Source organism: Microplitis mediator, chromosome 11 (assembly GCF_029852145.1).
Source record: "Microplitis mediator isolate UGA2020A chromosome 11, iyMicMedi2.1, whole genome shotgun sequence".
Lineage (NCBI taxonomy): Eukaryota > Metazoa > Arthropoda > Insecta > Hymenoptera > Braconidae > Microplitis > Microplitis mediator.
The window spans coordinates 1403240-1416128 of NC_079979.1; the positions used below are offsets into that span (position 1 = coordinate 1403240).

A 12889-nucleotide genomic window follows, 5' to 3' on the forward strand; every position below is an offset into this window, starting at 1 on the left:
AAATTAATTTTTTAAAAATTTTTTTCTTCAGAGCTGGGGGCGCTGGAAAGACAAAGAAATATTGAGATAATTAAAAAAAATAATGCGGGGTTTCAAAGCTTCATCTATCGGCTTTTTGTTCCCACAGGCAAAGACATAAAAAAATATATACATATATTTTTTACAGGCGGTCAAACTTTTTAAATTGAAATTTGGATTTTTTCTTAGGGCCCAACTTTGGGTAGAGATATCTCGGGATCTAAGAGACGAAAATTGTTTTCTAGGGGGCTCTGGAGATCGAGAAAAGTCTGGAAAATAACCTGAGACTGGTCGCGTTGTTTTATGATAATTAGTTTGGAGGATATAAATTTTAAAAGTGAGTGAAAAAAAGTTAAAAAATAATAATTTGCAATAAAAATTTAAAAAAAGGGATAAAGTGATTAAATGAATTATAATTTTAATGGTTTTATGTTTTTACTCAAGTGTAGATTGTAATAAAAGTTGAAATTTATTATTTTATTCGGAATTGCTCACGGTTAAATGTGACTTTAACAACTTGGTTATATATATAGATATAAAATATACGCACGCGATCTAAATGATGTATATCACGCGATATATGTCTCGTATATACGTTCAAGTCGTGGACGTTAAGGAAATTGATATTTAATTTAAATAAATGAGCAAAATGAAAAAAAATCAATTTCAAGGTCATCACAAATCGGACGATAACTCAGTAACTAATTGGCTGAGCTGGACGATGATAAAAAAATTGTATCTTATAGCTAAGAGTCGGATCTTTTAGATAAAACAAAAAAAATTACCCTATCCTTTGAAGTTTTTTTCTTATAAATTTTTGAAGTCGAAAAAACAAAACCAGGAGATTTGAAAAAAATTTATCGGGCTTTGGGATCGGATTGAAAATAAAAAAAAAATTATTTTTGTGTCTTTGTCGGAATTTTTTGAAAGCTGAGTCTCTTAGATTTAAAATGACGTGTCCATTTTGAAGGCTACTGGATTTTTTTGACAAGTTTCCAGCGCCCCCGCGAAAAAAATTTTTTAAGAAAAAAAAAGACTTTTTTTTTGCAGAATATCAACGTGGGTCTAGTGTACATTCAAACGAAGTGTTGGGTGTAAAAAAATGTTTAGTGGAGGAGAAACCACAACGCAGTAGGAGGCCACGCCTTTACGTGCTGTTAGTCTGCGGTCGAACAATTCTCGAGTTATCTTTCATTTTCATTTTTTTTGCTTTTTTATTATGCTTGTACGTACTTACCAACTCGTCATAGTCAAGTAAACACATTCAGTGTAGGTAAAAAATTAAATGAGCAAAAAAAAAAAAAAAAAATTGAGTCTTTTAAGTTTATTGATGCTAAGATTTTTTTTCAAGGAAATTGTTTTTTTTTGTGGTCAAAGCTTGCAATTACGAGTAAAATAAGTACCCACAAAGTATATTTAGTTTAGACGCAAAATTTCCTATTTTTTAAAATATCACATATGATTGACTGTCATTATATAAGAGTGTAATAATGAAAATCACTGAGAGTTTCTTACTGTACGTGAAATTTCCTTTCAAACGAGTACCCACATCAATATATTTAAATAATTACAAAAAATAGTAATTATTCAACTAATTAAAAATAATTATTTTTTAAAAAGTCATATATTTTCTCAATCTACTTAAAATTTCCTCTCAAATGAGTACCCACATCAATATATTTAGTTCAGATGCAAAATTTCCAATTTTTTAAAATATCACATATGATTGATTGTCATGATACATGAAAGTAATAATGAAAATCACTGAGAGTTTCTTAATGTACGTGAAATTTCCTTTCAAACGAATACCCACATCAATATATTTAAATAACTACAAAAAATAGTAATTACTCAACTAATTAAAAATAATTATTTTTCAAAAAGTCATATATTTTCTCAATCTACACAAAATTCCCTCTTAAATGAGTACCCACATCAATATATTTAGTTCAGATGCGAAATTTACAATATTTTAAAATATCACATATGATTCATTGTCATGATACATGAGTGTAATAATAAAAATCACTAAGAGTTTCTTAATGTACGTAAAATTTCCTTTCAAACGAATACCCACATCAATATGATTAAATAACTTCAAAAAATAGTAATTACTCAACTAATTAAAAATAATTATTTTTTAAAAAGTCATATATTTTCTCAATCTACACAAAATTCCCTCTGAAATGAGTACCCACATCAATATATTTAGTTCAGATACAAAATTTCTAATTTTTCAAAATTTGACATATGATTCAAGGTCATGACATGTAAGTGTTAGAAGAAAAATTATTTGGATTTTCTTATAGTACGTGAAATTTTGTCTTAAACGAGTACCCACATGACTAGTCCGAAAAAATAATTTTAGTCATTTATTTAATAAAGAAATTAACATAATAAGTCTAGAGAATAATCGAGAAAATGAAATAATTCAGACTATAAATTAATGTCTTGATGATGATTATTTTTATAAATTTTTTTTTTTTAACTTAAAAAATTTGTTGGAATTAAAATAAAAATAATTATGACCTTTGATGGAGAAATAAATAAGCCGTTTACGTTTGAAGCAACGATTTGATTGGAATGAAGTTTAAAAAAGTTTGAGAAGTTTAAGAATTTAACAAATAAATGGCGAAGTAAATACTTTTGTATGCCAGTGTATGAAGAATCTTGGTTTAAAGAGCGAGTGAGAAAGATAAACAGCCATTTTGTTTACAAGTATGAGGATGAGTAATGCGTACTTACGGATGTGTACTTGTACGAGTAAGAGTAATACAAGTGAAGACTAAAGAGTTAATAAGAGTTTAAAGAAGAATAAACGCGACAAGTCGAGGATAAGATTGAGGGAGAGGCAGGGGGAAGTGTGGTCAGGAAAGAAGGGTGAAAGGGAAGGGGGAAGTACTGCTAGAAGAAGAGAGATGGCAGGTAGAGATCGGAGAAGGTGAAGGGGGGGGGGGTACATGTTATGCATAAATATGTTTTGTGTGGATTCGAATAATGCTGGGTTAGGTCCCAGGAGAGAATAAGAATTACTTTTTAAACGAATGAGTAAGAGCTAAAGAATACCTGGTGATTTTTTATTCCAGTTGAGTAGATGAGACGCGATCGAGATTTTAGTCATCGATGGTATTTATAAAATTTTTTTATCGTATGAATTGAAGTGGGTATTGGAAGATTTGAAATTATGATTTGTAGAATTGGAGTACCCGCATGAAAATAACATATATTTTGATTATATATAAAAAAATATACCGTAAATATATAATTTTACAAAACGGCAAAAATGTATGTATAATAAAATATAATATTTACATAAATTCAAAGCTATACTTTGATTTATAATTTAAATTATAAAAAAATATATACATATTTTCATAATATGTAATATAATTATAAAATAGAATTTTTAATTTATAAAATTCATTATAAATTTACATATATTGGAATGATATATAATAGAATATATTTTTTTATATATTAAATATTATATTGTTAATATATTTTTTTATATAATTGACGTTGGAGAATCTCAAGATATTGAATTGTATATTGTATTATATAATACATTATATATCTAAAAATATAAAATAAAATATGAAAAATGAAGACTTTCAGTTTGACGATGATTGTGAGTATCAATGAGAATATATTTTATTCGAGTAAATTAAGTATGTAGATCGAACTTGAAAGGAAGTTTGTAGAGAGAGTCGTTATGACTATAAATTTTCATTTATATGATTAATTTTTAATATAAAAAAATAATTACTCAAAATAAAATAAGTTTTAGAGGATACCGAAAGAGCATTCATGGAACTGAAAATTTTTCGAAGCACAAAAGTGTCATGTATATCTTTTAATATATACAAGCTTATATACGAGCATTATATATTATATTATACTGTTAATAATATAATTTGAATTATAAAATCATAATATATATAAACCTATAAATTGATACTATATAATGACATATATTTTTTTTATATAATCTAATATTATATGGAGTTTTTATAATGGTAATATATGCCAAAATATAAAATTATATATTATATTGATATACTTTTAAAATATAAAATTTTATATTGAAAACGGCAAAAAAGTAGTTATTTCTAAATATATAATTATTTATATTCTAAATTATACTATAATATAATAAATATTATGTTATCTGATATAATTTCAGAGTATAAGTTTTTTTCATGCCGGTAATTGCATTATTTTTTTTTTATTTTACAAAACGAGATTCTGAGATTCATAGATTGATATTGAAAAAATTTTTAACTCCTACTCATTAGAGGTCTAAAAGACCGCGAAATCAACTTAGAGTAAAATTTGAACGAGAACGCGCTTGAATGCGGACCTGTGGTTCCACATCGTTCTAGCTAAGGTCTTAACCTATATACCTGAGTGGCCAAATGTTAATCCTAATAGCCACTTTAGCTTGAAATTGACAGTAATTTGACATTGAAATTTGCTACCCGAATTTGCCGACAATTTGACAGCAAGAGTTGAAAAGAAAAATTTGCGGTTAATTTTTCCTCAATTTAGAGGTTACTTTTTTTTACTAGAAAAAGATTTCTCGAATTTTTCGTCAAATGTCCGTCAACTTCGGGCTTTTCCGTTTTTTGACAACAATTTGTATACAAGTTTTGAAGTAAATTTGCCTTCTAATTCGGGTAGTAAATTTACGTCAAATTGTACAGCAAGTTGTACACAAATTGTCGTCAAAAACGGAAAAGCCCGAAGTTGACGGACATTTGACGAAAAATTCAAGGAAGTTTTTGTATAACAAACTTTTGCTAATCGAACTGTGCTAGTAGGTGGATTTTTGAAAGCAAAAAGTATAAATGTCTCAACAAAAGTTAACATTTGTAGGTTTCTAAAAGATAATTTTATGGTAACAATTTGTCACCTTTTTGACAACATTTTGGTAACTTTTTGATAACACTTTATAATGTTTTGTTGGCAAATAGCAATTAGTTATTTGATGCCAAAAGGGTAACAAATTGACAACTTTTTTATGTTGACATATAAGAATCAAAATGTTCCCTAATAGCACAGTTCGCTTCAGCAAAAGTTTACTTACAAAAGTTTCCTTGAGTTTTTCGTCAAATCTCCCTCAACTTCGGACTTTTCCGTTTTTTATGACAATTTGTATGCAACTTCCTCTACAATTTCACGTAAATTTGCTACCCGAATTAGAATGCAAAGTCACTTCAAAAGTTGACAAGAAAAACGTTGCGTCAATTTTCGGGCAAATTTTGTATCAATTTATCGTTAATTTGACTTGAAAAATTGTGAAGTATTTTTTTAACATCAAATTGTAGACATTTTTATGCATAAATTTGCTTACTTTCTGAAATATGGTAAGAAAGAACATTACTGACTTTTTTTTATAGTAAAAATTTACTTTTAATTTTTCTTTTCAAACTTTTGCTGTGAAATTGTCAGCAGATTCCAGGTAATTTTAACATCAAATTACTGTCAATTTCAAACTAAAGCGGTTATTAGGGTAGTTCTCGATCACTCCGTCTATTTGTATATATATATTTAGTAAAATCTAGTATATATAGATATACAAGTACATGAGTGATCGGATACTAGGTCTTTTACCTTATTAAAATTATATAATGTATGTATTTGTATAAACTGAGACTGGACAACTAAGAATTAGAATACATTAAAATATAACAAAATTTTCACCTAATATAGCTAGCAAAACGATGACAACTCAATGTTATCTGTTAAATAATATAAAGAAGTCAACATTTAGTCAACACTTTTGGATAACCAATTGTCAGCATTATAATGTTAACTTTTATTTATCCCCAAATAGTCATTATTTATTACGTCATTTTAAGACAACTATTTGTTAACATTTTTTTGGCAACTTTTAAGAGTTGACTTTTTAAAAATTCCACTTGTCATCATTTTATTAACATTTTGGAATACCAGAAAGTTGACGGAATGAAAAACAAAAAGCTAACAAATAGCGAAGCTGATGGCCACTTGGGACACGTTAAGCCGAAGTGTCTGTGCTACTTGTGACAAATCAATTTAAAAGTATTAATTATTCATTGGGGTAACGCCCCCCCTCTCCCTTTATATGTATATAGATTGAAGTCAATTAAATTTTTTTTTTTATAAAATTTTTTTTAACCCAAACTTAAAAATTGGCATGCAAAAGTTATCAAGGAAAAATTTGATTCCACAGCTAAACTATCAAATCTACAAAAAAGTGTATAGAAACAATTTTATAGCTTATTAAATTTCCTACAAAAAAGGTCTCATTAAATTTTTTCATAAGTCTAATACTTGTTTCGTAATCGTAACTTTTAAAAATCACTAAATAAATTAAAAATATTATTTTTAATATGATACTGAATTTGGCCGACGTCTAATAATTTTTGGATTTTTTTAAGAACTATAAATAATAAAAAAACAAAATACTTCAAATAATTGCACTTATAGATATTTTAATTTCCTACAAGTGCGTATTTTTTGATTTTATTTTTCTTTGTAATTAATTAGTAGAAAAAAAAATTCAAAAATTATTAATTGTCTGCTAACTTCAGGATCATATTTTTAATTTAATAGAATCTTCATTTTTATTGCCATAGTTTTAAACCTATCAGAGATAAGTTAATAAGTCTCAAGATCTTTCTTGCAGAAAATTAAATTTCCTACAATTTTTGTTTCAAGTTTTTTTTTCTCAAGTCTTTAGTTTTGCTACAAATTTCATTTTAAAATAAATTCACTTCATTTTAATTTCATATATAAATATATATATATATATATATATATATATATATATATATATATATATATATATATATATATATATATATATATATATATATATATAATTCTCAAACTCTATGAAATCTGAACCCCCATAAACTTAACGATAAAAAAAAAATACTCGAAGTAAACAAACTCAGTCTCTCTACTACCCCCCTCCCCCCTTCTTCGCTCTTTCTCCTTTGCTTTGTAACTGAAGTAAATTTTTCTAGGAAGCCCTCTAACTGTCTCACGTCTCGAACTAAATAAAACTTAATAAGTTTTTAGTTGTCTGTGGTTTCAATAAAATTTAGTCTATCCCGAGACCTCGATGAGTGCGAAGTGCCGCAGCCGCAGACGATCGACAACTTTTAATATTTTTAAAATAAATAAATGAAATATAAAAATAAAAAAATTCAAACTTATAGAATTTAATAATCAGTATGTGCTTTATTTTAAATTGTTTTTTTTTTTATTTATGTTTATTATTTTACAAGAGATCTCGTTCTGTCTAGTAAGATTTAATGTGTCGTCTCTTATTTTTATTATTGAAGAAAAAAAAAGTGCTAATGATTTTATAACGAGTCCGTTGAAGAGTATGTACGTAAGTAGTTTCATAATTATAACGAGTAAAAAAAAATCAGATTAAAATCTCATTTAAATTATTGAGAAAAAAAAATTTTTGTTGGTTATTTATTTTTGTGAGGATTAAAATCAAGTTAATCTAGATATTTAAAAAATATATATATATATATATATTTTATTATAATGAGATAAAATAGTATGTTAATAAAAATGTCAGAATGTGTGAAAGATAAAATAAAAATAAAAACTTAACAAGAAATATAAAATAAAAAAATATAAATCGCTGGCGAGAAAGAAGTAGAGAGATGGGGAATTTAATCTTAAATATGTGGAAGTGACACTGGAATCATTTCTTACGCCTACACTTACGACTTACCTGATTATTTATGTATTTATATATTTATCAGGTATAAAAATATGTGATATTGATATGGATGCTGGTAGTTGGGATTTTTTATATTTTTTGTTTTTAAAAATTCGTAAGTGGAGAAATATTAAAAATTAAGGGGTAGGGTTCACTGATAGAAAAACTATCTTGATTCAAGAAAAATTTTTTCTTCAAAATGTGGTTCTTGTTTCAAAATTTTCAATTGTTTTAATTCAAGAAATAAGTCCTTGAACCAAAAAATTGAAATTCTCGGATAGAGAAAAAAAATTCTTTGGTTGAGAATTTGATTTTTCGATGAAGCCTTTTTTGTTTTGAAACAAAATTCTAACATATTTCGCTCAAAAATTTCTTGCTCTTGGATTAAGATAGGCAAAATGTAGGTTTAAGACATTACCGACTCGTTTCGAGAATGGCGCGGTTTTTAAATCAAGATATCAATTTACTCAGCTTGAAAAAAAACTTTTTTTTTTATTTTAAAAATAAAAAGTTTTGAAGTGATTTTTTAGGACTACATTCATTTACTTCAGATATGTTAAAGTAGAAATTTATTTTAAAAAAAATTTTTTTTTTCATTACTTTAAAAACATCTTCTATCAAGGAATTATTACTTGAACCAAAAATTTAAAGTTCTTAAAATAATAATACGACATTTTTAGTTGAAGACAAGTGGTCTTGCTTGAAGAATTCGATAGTATCGATTGAAGATAATATAGTTTCGGGTCAAGACACGAGAGTTATCCATCGAAGATACAAAATCTATAGAGCCAAGAAAATCTAAATCAAGACAAGAATTTCTTGAAGCAAGACAATTGGTTTTCTTCAGGAATAAATTCTTGGCTCGAGAAAATATTTCTTGAGTCAATATAAATTTTCTATCAGTGTTGAGATTATTTTAAAGAGGGGACTTTTTGCTGCAATTTTTGTTAAAGAAAGATCGATCTAGGATCGATAGTTCTGAAGATATTTATCTAGATAGATGGAATGATTTTACGAATTTTTGGTAAAAATTTATTTTATGTACTTTGAAAATCTATAACTAGGAAACTGACTAAAATTAAGAAATGGGGTTGGGCTCATTTTGAAAAGTTGATTTTTGGCTGCAATTTTGGTTTGAAACAAATTGGTCTAGAATCAATAGATTTTGAGATATGGGTCTATATAGATAGACATATTTTTAATTCTTATGAAAATGTATTTTTGAAGTTTGAAAATTAATTTAAAAAATTTGGAAAATCCAAAAGTGCACGCCTCGAACGCTCATATTACAATAAAATAAATTAGTAATTTTTTTTTTTAATTACTAAATTTTTTACTAAACACGTAAACATTCGTTGTTTTTTTTTTTTTTTTAAATTTAGTTAATTGGATGACAGTTGGCAAGTCGATTTGTCGCTATATAATCCCTGATATCCAGAGTTTCTGATCAAAAAGTTGATGTACATGAGTTGCGACCAACTTGACGACAAGTTGTCGACAACTTTCAGCTTGTGTAACTGTTGACTACAAATTGGCCACAAGTTCCTCAGAAACATGGCGACAATCTACTGCCGCAACCTGTCGCCATGTTTCTGAAGAACTTGTGGCCAATTTGTAGTCAACAGTTACACAAGCTGAAAGTTGTCGACAACTTGTCGTCAAGTTGGTCGCAACTCATGTACTCCAACTTTTGCGGTCAACTTGGCGATAGGTTGCGGCAGTACCCTAATAGCCACTTTGCATTGAAATTGACGGTAAATTGATGTTGAAATCACCTGAAATCTGCTGCCCGAATTTACAGATAATTTCACAGCAAAAGTTTGAAAAGAAAAATTTGCGGTTAATTTTTTCTCCATTTAAAAGTAAATTTTTACTATAAAAAAAAGTCAGTAATGTTCTTTCTTACCATATTTCAGAAAGTAAGCAAATTTATGCATAAAAATGTCTACAATTTGACGTTAAAAAAATACTTCACAATTTTTCAAGTAAAATTAACGATAAATTGACATAAAATTTGCCTGAAAATGAAAGAAAACTTTTTTCTAGTCAACTGTTGAAGTGAATTTGCATTCTAATTTGGGCAGTAAATTTACATCAAATCAAATAGCAAGTTGCATACAAATTTCCGTAAAAAATGGAAAAGTCCGAAGTCGACGGAAATTTGACGAAAAATTCAACGAAACTTTTGTACAGTAAACTTTTGCTCAAGCAAACTGTGCTATTAGAATAGATTGTCGCCAGGTTGCCGCCAAGTTGGCTATCAGGGTAGAAAAGCGTTTTTTGAAACGATGATTTTCAATTATTTTTTCCATCTAATCCCATCAACTTTTTTTTAATAAATAAATAAAATATAAAAAATTAACAATAACATAAATTTACAGTAAATTATATGCTTTTTAATTTTAAAATAGTGGATGTCAATAATTAGTACATGATATTGAAGTTGTATCTCATATTAACAGGTCAGTTGACAGCGCCATAACGTCTTTTTTTTCAAACATAAATCCATTAAAAACTTAAACCATAATATTCGAGAACCCACGCTGTCATATGTATAATATTAAATTGTTATTAAAAAAATGATTAATTGATTTTTATTTTTATTTAATTAAAAAACATTTTGATTAGTTTCGTGTTCAAAATAAAGGGGAGTGAAAAACATTATAAAATAAATATTTACTTAATTAAATTAAAAATTAACCTCATTTTCAAAAAGTAAATATTAAGTTTAACAGATCAGCGACGCATGCGCATTAAGGGTGTCAATAATTGGAGCAACAGCATGTCAATAGTTAGATCAGTCAGGTTTTTAACTTGTCAATAGTTGGTGTATCCGGGTAACTTATTTTATCGCTTTAAATTAATTATGATCCTGAAATTAGCAGACAATTAAAAATTTCAGGATTTTATTTTGAACAATTAAAGTTGAAGAAAAAAAGAAACTGAAAAAATGCATATGTAGAAAATTAAACAGACTATAAGTGCAATTTTTTAAATATTTTTTTTTTTATAATTTATCGTCTTTTAAGAAATCCAAAAATTATTAGACGTCAGCTAACTTCAGTATCATAATTTATTAGTAAATTGAATTTATTATAATAAAAAAATATAAATTTGTTTAATTAAAAGACTAAATAAGACAATGTTGAAATTAAAATTCAATAATATTAATCGTTACTAGGGGAGGGTGGGGTAGAGCGGCCCCCCTGAAATTTTTATCAAAAAATAAATTTTTTTTTTTTCGTCTGATTACTATAAATTCGATATATTTGCGCATTTTTAGCCCTACGCATGACACCTGGGGCAAAATGGCCAAGCCAAAAATTTTGAAAACGTGATTTTTTCATATTTTTAGTGTCAAATTAATAAAATATGATTATAATTCCACATTTCTAGCCCTACGCATAACACCTGGGGCAAAATGGACCAGCCGAAACTTCCGAAAAAATTATTTTTTCATATTTTTCGGCCGTTTCTCTATGTAAGAGGCAAATTTGGTCACAAAAATTTATAAAAATAAAAATTTTTTTTTTAGTTGATGAATTTTTGATATAAAGTAAAACTATGGAATTTTTTTTTTTTTTTATTAAATAACAATTAGTAATTAAGGTAATCGAGAGTGAACAATTTATTACACTTTAAAAAATTTTTTTCGAGTAATATAAAACCAAAAATAGTTGTCAAGAGAAAGAAATACATTCTTAATGATGAAAACAATTTAAAAAAAAAAAAACGAAAAAAACAATTTTTTTTATCACTTTTTGGAGGGGGGCCGCTCTGCCCCACAAAAAGAAAATTTTTTTTTTCAGAATTTTGGCAAAATGTCCATAAATTCGTTCGAAATAGGACAAAAGTAAAGTGATCTTATGGTTGAAAGCCACAAAAACTAATAATCGGATTAGGAGGGTCGCTCTGCCCCACCCTCCCCTATGTTTAAAAAAATGGAATTACAATCTTGTCTTTTATAGTGTCAATAATTGGTGCTTTTACCTTATATATACTTCAGTTGAGTTCAAAATATGTATATGTTTACTTAAATAAAAGAAAGCTAGCATGGATCAAATTTTATGACCTTAGGTACTTGGGTCGACGAGAGATTAAGGCTCATGTTCCAAGTAAATGCAAGGCAATATGTTTTTCTTCATTTGCACTCATATATATATATATATTTTGAACTTAGACATCTTTGTTATACAAAAAGAGGAGAGGTTGTTAGACCTCAGTATTAAATAATATTAAATGAATAAGTTAGTATAAGTTAAATCTCTTACGAGTGAAGACATACCCTAGAGCGCGTATTTTAATAAAAAGAAATAATTTTCATTTGTTTAATAAATTGATTTGTTTTATTCACGATTATCACACCGGAATTCCCAACAGTTGCAAATTAAACAGTAATATTCACAGCTTGAAAATATAAATCGAACACAATAAAATGTAAAATAATTATTACCTTTTGCTCACAGAAAGTTCTTTTCTTTAAAAATCATTTATTTCTCTCTAAAACTGTAAAAATTACCGGTTAGCCTTTGTGTAAAAATTAACGTACCAAATAATGAAATTTGTTGAGTGGTTTGATAAGATTAACAGTGCGGGCTATCAATTATGAACCTTAATGTAGAAAATCAAACTATTACATCTCACACTATATAATTTTCAAAATTTGTATATTAAATATCATCAATGCCTTAGCAATCACGAATTTTTACTATTTATAAATAGACTATTTTATAGAATGTAAAAATAGTAAAACTACATTTTAAAATATCGTTAATAAATTTCATAAAATTAAAAATTTACTTTTATAACTTTTGCAGTTTGACAACCATTCATTAATGATTAAAAATTAAAAATTTGTGTTTCAATTCTATGAAATCACTTGCATTTGAATTTGTAAGTTTCACATTTTACATGTTGAAATTTTAGACCGTACCACGGCAATTAGCTGAATGTACGAAAATACTAATTCTACTCAATCGTCAGTAAATATTTTTGAAGTTGTATATGTGAATGCACGTTGCACCTAGCCAAGATCTATGCCTTAATATTAGTCTAGTAAAGTGTAGAGTTGTCCAATATTGTGAATTTTGATAATTGAATGATTATTTTTGGTAATTAAATAAATTTTTTATACAATTCGCG

General features: G+C 26.9%; 2 protein-coding genes across 4 annotated transcripts in view; one reads left to right on the plus strand and one right to left on the minus strand.

Annotated features, from left to right (window-relative positions):
* The window catches only part of LOC130677064 (ankyrin repeat domain-containing protein 6), a 153569-nt gene that overhangs the window by 2645 nt on the left and 138035 nt on the right, over positions 1-12889 (minus strand). The window lies entirely within an intron of this gene.
* Positions 7225-12889, plus strand: part of LOC130677065 (uncharacterized) — a 95866-nt gene continuing 90201 nt past the window's right edge. The window contains exons 1-2 of one of the 2 annotated variants that reach the window (XR_008991519.1): positions 7225-7239; positions 7314-7402. The gene's annotated coding sequence lies outside the window, so the exon portion shown is untranslated. Of the gene's footprint in view, positions 7240-7313; positions 7403-12889 lie in introns of those variants that run through there. The other variant, XR_008991518.1, reaches the window with a different exon arrangement.